This window comes from Gossypium arboreum, chromosome 4, assembly GCF_025698485.1.
Source record: "Gossypium arboreum isolate Shixiya-1 chromosome 4, ASM2569848v2, whole genome shotgun sequence".
NCBI lineage: Eukaryota > Viridiplantae > Streptophyta > Magnoliopsida > Malvales > Malvaceae > Gossypium > Gossypium arboreum.
The window spans coordinates 110,569,955-110,577,373 of NC_069073.1; positions in this window are offsets into that span (position 1 = coordinate 110,569,955).

Consider the following 7,419-nt stretch of genomic DNA (forward strand, 5'->3'; position numbering starts at 1 on the left):
AGCATGTATATTTGTTAATATTAGTTTTATTGAAGTATGTTGAGCATGTTTTTACCGCTAATTGATGTATGTTGGACTTAAAATTCGCGCAAATGCTTATTAAAAAGAATGATTTCTTAATAACGTGATAAATTACTACGAGTGTAATATGAGACAGTGGTGTGGCATTCTAATATTCGGGCTTGACGACTGCGTCAGGTATAGGGTGTTACATTGGGCCCTCTAAGGCTCATACCTGACTCTAGGCTCCTCCAATCACTTGAAAAACATTTTTAAATGATTTTAAGTTGATTTTAAAGCTTCCAAAATGCTTGAAGATTGTTTCTAGGTTTTTAATATAAATTGTTTATAGCTTAGATTATAATAAAACTTCTACTTATCTGAACCTATAAAACGCTGTTACAAGTTAAAAAGCTTCGATCACTCGTTTTATGAATTATAAATGTCTTTCCATATTTTCAAAAACCAAAAATGATTCGAAACCAGCTTGAATTATTGTAAACTTTGTTAAAATGATTTGTGGAACATTAATATATTTTGAAATGAATGGTTTGCAAAAGAAAATTTTTTATACAAGCAAAGAATATGCTTCAATGTTGGGACGGGTGAGGGGCGTTATATTTGTCATTTCCTTTCTTTTATCTACAACACTTCCATCACTTTCTCTTCTCTTTCCATTTCATTAACATATAAAAAACATAATTAAAATATACACTAGAAATCACTTTCTCATGTTTCTACTTCAACTAAACATAAAATCCATATGAAATACTTAAATCTTATCTTATCACTTTAATCGCTTCACCGTCCTTTTAACTTCCTTCACATCTAACTTCAAATCACCTACTTTGAAGATGACATATAAGCTCACTAAGGTCTCTACTTCACTTTTTTTTTTCTTTTGGTTGCTATGAAAATTCTTTAAGTTTGGAGTTGAAATGGTGAAATTTGATAGAGAAGGATTAGATTGAATAAAAAGAAAAGTTTCTCTCTTCTTCCTTTTTTTTACACGTTGGAAGCATAGGACATATAAAGACATTTCTTCATATTTCCTTAATAATTATCTTAATAATAAATAATTTAAATAATAAAATATTCAACATCATAATTTCAATCTAAGGGCTTATATGTCATCTCATTTTCCAACAAGATCTAATAGATATTATGTAGCCAAGAATTCCATAAATTAATAAATATGAAAATATAATTATCTTTGATTCAATGGCGGGTTTTCTTATAAAAATAATACAAAAAATTAATTACAAAAATGGAATGAAAAACAAATTAAATAATAAAATGGGTTGAAATCTACAGTGATAATGGGTGCCGCCATACTATCAAGCAGCCCCACCCAAACTCTGCCACCAATCATCACCTAATAATATCGTGGGAAAAAATAATCTTTTAAGTGGTGTCGCATGATAAATTGGTGGATAAATCTCAAAATTATACATTAACTTTGATTTAATGTGCAATTGTATACATGAACTTTAATTTGGTGCAATTACACACGTGAAACTCTAATTGTGGTTCAAATGTATACTTGAAACTTTAATTTTGATTTAATCATACACATTTAAAGAAATAAATACATCAATTTATTTTTATATTGGATAAATATAATTATTTATGTAAAAAATAGAATGTCAGTAATGACAATATATCGCAAAGAAAAGAGAAATAAAAATATAACACAGATTTTTACGTGGAAACCCTTTCGGGAAAAAACCACGGGCAGACGAGAAGAAAATTCACTAGGTAAAATTCGAATGATTACAAGAGGAATAGACTATGTCTATTTATAGGCTTGTAAAACCATATACTAATAGGAGTGTAGTAAGATTCAAACACCTTATTCTAATCAATATCAAATAGATGGAGTTTAATAAGGTTTAAAAACCTTATTCTAAAATAAAATAAAAGAAGTGTAGTTTTATATGGATTTTACTTTTATTTTATTTTACCACTGTATTTTATTTAAATAAGGATTCGGGTCACTTAATTCTAACAATCTCCACCGTGACACGAATTCTAAATGAACAAGTTCTTCATCGCGAACTCTCAACGAACAAGTTCTCCACCTCTTCCATAAAACCCCTTAAGGGTTTAACTTCAACAATGAACACCAACCAAGTCTAAGCAATGCTCAAACTTGGTTATAGGAAGTGACTTAGTCATCATATCTGTAGGATTTTCATGAGTACTAATTTTGCTCACAACAATAACAACACGAGCAATAATATCACAAACAAAATGATACCGAACATCAATGTATTTTGTTCTCTCATGAAACATTCAATCTTTTGTAAGGAAGCTGGCATTCTGACTGTCACAAAATACTGTACTGATTTGAAGGTCTTCATTGAGTTCACTAAAGAGTCCCTTCAACCAAATAGCTTCTTTACAAGCCTCAGTAATCGCCATGTACTGAGCTTCAATGGTAGACAAAGCGACTGTAGTTTGCAAAGTGGCTTTCCAACTAATTGGACAACCTCTGACTGTAAAGACATAACCTGTGAGAGATCTTCTTCTATCAAGGTCTCCAGCAAAGTCAGCATCAACATATCCAATGACTCCATCTCTAGTTCTTCCAAACTGTAAGCAAACATCGGTAGTACATCATAAGTATCTTAAAATCCACTGAACTGCTTTCCAATGTTCTTTATCGGGATTCGCCATGTATCTACTAACTGCATTTACTGCACAAGATAAATCTGGACATGAACAAACCATAGCATACATGAGAGATCCCATTGTACTAGAGTATGGAACATGTGACATGTACTCAATCTCATCATCTGATTGTGGAGACAAAGCTGATGAAAGTCTAAAATTGGCTACTAAAGGAGTACTAACGGACTTAGCACTCCACATATTGAACCTGCAAAGAACTTTCTCAATGTACCCCTTCTGACTTAAGTACAATTTACTTACTTTTCTATCGTTGAGAATCTCCATACCAAGTTTCTTTGCTGGCCCCAAATATTTCATCTCAAATTCTTCACTTAGTTGGGCTTTGACCTTTCTTATCTCTCATTTATCTTTCGCTGCTATCAATATGTCATCAACATAAAGGAGTAGATATATAAAAGAACCGTCACTTTTTTTCTTAAAGTAAACACAACTATTAAAACTATTTATTTTGAAATCATGAGAAGTCATAAAGGAATCAAACCTTTTGTACCACTGTCTTGGTGATTGTTTCAAACCATAAAGGGACATTTTCAGCAAGCAAACATGGTCCTCTTTTTCTGAAACTGTAAATACCTCTCATTGTTGCATGTAACCTTCTTAAGTTCTCCATGCAAAAATGCAGTTTTTACATCTAAATACTCAAGCTCTAAATCATGCATGGCCACAATACCAAGCAAATCTCGAATCGAACTATGCTTCACAATTGGGGAAAACACATTTGTGAATTCCACTCCTGGAATTTGACTGTAACCCTTTGCAATAAGCCTTGCTTTATATCTGGGTTCTTCAAGCTTTGCTTTATATCTGGGTTCTTCAATTCTTGGAGTCCCTTCTTTCTTTTTAAACACCCATTTACAATGAACAGCCTTTTTACCTTTTGGAAGTTTCACAAGATTCCATGTTCTGTTTTTGTGGAGTGATTCCATCTCCTCTTACATAGCAAACATTCACTTTTCTGAGTCTTCACAGCTAACCACCTTAAAATAATTAGATGGCTCTTGGTTTGTTTTTATATCTTTATCCACATTTAAAACATAAGCAAGTAGATTAGCTTTGACATACTTCTTTGGAGGTTTAATTTCTCTTCTAGTTCTATATTTGGCGATAGAGTTTTGTGGTGAAAAAGCAACTCTATTCTGAATTTTTATAATAGCTTGAGGAGTCGACTCTGTTGTAGATTTTGAATTAATCTGATGCTCTACCTACTTTTAATTTTCTTTATTGGAAGAGTCTTTAAGAGATAAGTTAGGTAGCATAGCAGTTTCATCAAAAACAACATCTCTGCTAATCACAGCTTTTCTATTTTCAGGACACGATAACTTATACCCTTTTACACCGGCTTTATAACTAAGAAAAAACACATTTAATGGATCTCGATTCCAATTTTCCATTATCAACATGAGCATACGTAGGACACCCACAGTTCTTTAAATCAGGATAGTCAGCAAGATTACCAAACCATACCTCTTTCGGAGTCTTTTTCTCAATGGCAACAGATGGAGATCGGTTGATAAAAAAACATGAAATAGAGGTTCTTTCGGCCCAAAACGACTTCGTTAAGTTAGCATTCGACAACATACATCGAACTTTCTCCATGATCATTCTGTTCATTCATTCCACAATGCTGCTTTGTTGTGGAGTATGACAAACTGTCAAGTGCCTCACGATCCTTTCTGACTTGCATAGTTCATTAAACTCTTCATAACAGAACTCTAAGCCATTTTCTGTGCAGAGGTGTTTTATTTTTTTTTCCTATCTATTTTTCAATCATAGTTTTCCAAGACTTAAATATGGAAAACACATCATTTTTCTGCTTCAGGAAGAATGCCCAAACTTTTGTGGAAAAATCATAAAAAAAGTTAGTATATACTTAGCTCCACCTCTCGAAGGCACTCTAGATGGTCCCCACAGATCAGAATGAATATACTCAAATGTTCCCTTTGTGTTATGGATTCCTTTGGTGAATCGAACTCTCTTTTGCTTCCCAAAAATGCAGTGCTCATAGAACTTTAGTTTGCAAATTCCTTACCCATCAATAAATCCTCTTTTGCTCAATTCTGGGGTTCTTTTACCTATATATTATAAAAATAAAAAAAATACTTAAATGGTATGTTAAATAGATTATATACCAAAATGGTACATCCAAGCAAGTGGAGGGTGGTGCATAAGCGGCACCACCCAAAAATACTAACACATTTGACTAAAAAATAATATTTGAATAGTGGTGCCTAATTGATAGGTGGCACCACTTTGTCTAGAATAGTATAGAGAATGTATTTTATATGAAAGGAGTATGGTGCTGATCTGATAGGCGGTACTGGTGACCCCTATCTGATAGGCAGCACCAATACCATTTCCCCTGCCCCTATCTGGCTCAATATTAGTATCTGCTAAAAAAAATAGCAGAACATAAGGAAAAAGAGAGGGAGAAAAGAAGAAAGAAAATGTATTTTTATTGTTATTTTATTTTCAAATAGAATAGATTATGATAAGAAAAATTATTTTGTTAGTATTATATAATTTGTTTAGTGTTATTTTTATGTTTTGTTTTAAAGTTATTTTGTTTATTGCAATTTGTTAGTAAGTTTTATATTTAGATTAATTACTTGTTTAAGGTTTCTTGTGATTTGTTAGGTTATGAATGTTTTGTTTAAAATTTTTAATATATTTGAAAGTTTTATGTTAATAACTATTATAAAGTAATTGTTAGTTAGTGATAACAGAAAAAATGGATAAATACTGAAAATATTTCTGTCAATGATATTGTTAGAAATGGTAATAAATTTGATATTTCCTAATGAGATAATAACTTCAGCACAGAGGGAGAAAGTTGATAAGATGATGAGAGAATTGCAAGATTATAGAATGAAACGAAGACATCGTTCAACACATTATTACCGTAAATCATAAGATGTAAGAAGTGTTATGGAAGGGTCATGAACTGATTAGAAAGAATAACGTGTAATACTTAACCCTTAGAGGGACATTAATAGAATGGAAGCATCAAATCATTTTAAACCAACTTTGGAAGACATTGGTACCACGAACCTATTGGAATCTAGTTATATACTTTGTGAAGTTTATAATATCTTATGGAGCAAGGAAAATAGTGAGACAAAGTGTAGGTTCACGAAAGTTAACTGGAAAGCAAAATGTGTTTGACATACCATGGATGGATACATTAGTTGTTAGAAAATCACCAAGAGAATTTCTAAATTCAATACCCGCTATAAAGATTGAAGAGGAAAAAGGTCTTGAAGAATTTTCAAATTGGATTGTAGAAGATGATTTTGAAGAGAATTCAGAATTTAATATAGAGAATTTCCTAGAGGAAGATACATGATTGGAGATGGAAGAAAAACGTAGAACTGAATTTAACTGGTTAAATGTAAAGATAAATGTTGTTCATGTAGAAAATGAGAACTGAAAAAGTTTGAGCTTATGAATGAAAAAATTACATTTTGATATAATTTTGGTCTCTTTTTATTCATTAAATTTTTTATGTAAATATTTTTATGCTGTTCAAATTTTTTTTGAGAATTTCTTTTTATTTTTTAACAGGTTGAGTATTGAAGATGGATAATCAGTTTTTCGTATGCGTTTATTTCGATGGAATAATCTTGACAACAACCGTTGGATGTATATTTGAATGTCGCCAACAAATAGCAATGAGATTTAATAGAAATGTCTCGTTCGATGATATGAAGGAAAGGATTAGCGCAAAAATTATTAGACGTTGTGGGATAATGATCTCGAAAATTTTCTACAAGTTTCCAGTTTCGACAGATCACATCAAATTCACTGAAATGGAACTTGTAAACGATGAAGACGCAAAAACAATTATCACTATTTATTGTGGGAATCGGAGTGACCAAAATGCATCGATTCAGTTATTTGCTGAGTTAGCTGGTGTAGAGCCAATTGAAGATCTCACTGCATTAGGTGAAAAACATGGAGCTCAAGAACCATGTATGGTGGCTCCAATATCGTACATTGATAGTGAATCGACTATATGCGGGATCTATATCTATCTTAATGTTGCACCCGATATTGATGTGGTTGGTGATGATGGACACGATAGTCCTAATCCTTGTGATCACGAGGTCGATAGTGATAGTGATCCCGATGTGGATGAGGTCTCCGATGATATTGATGACAAAGACGTGGATGGTGATAGAAACATTAACGCGTCTTCAATCGGGATCCAGATTCGATGTATTGTGATACACAATAATCTTGAGCCACACATGTCGCTCATAGACCTTGATGCAATGCACGTAGCCGAGTTCCCGGAGTACCCTAAAATACTACCTGCTTACAGGCTGGCCGTAGATTTCGATCCTGAAGAGTTATTCGTAGGCCAGAGATTCAAAAGTAAGGAAAAGTGCGTATTTACTATTAAGCGGTATAACATGAATATATCAGTGGACTATAAAGTCATAGTGTCTAAACCAACATTATATATTGGGGAATGTTGGAAGTCTGCGGAAGGCTGCAATTGGTGGGTACAAGCTGTATTTATTCAAAAGTCACAGATGTGGGAGATACGAAAAGTTGTTGGGCCTCACACATGTAAATCAACACATATGATAGAAGGTCATTGAAAACTTGATTCCAAAACTATCTGTACGTGTATCATGGCAATGGTAAAGGACATGCCAACCATTAAAGTTTTGGTACTGATTGCCGAAATGCAGGCACGATTTTAGTATCGAGTATTATACC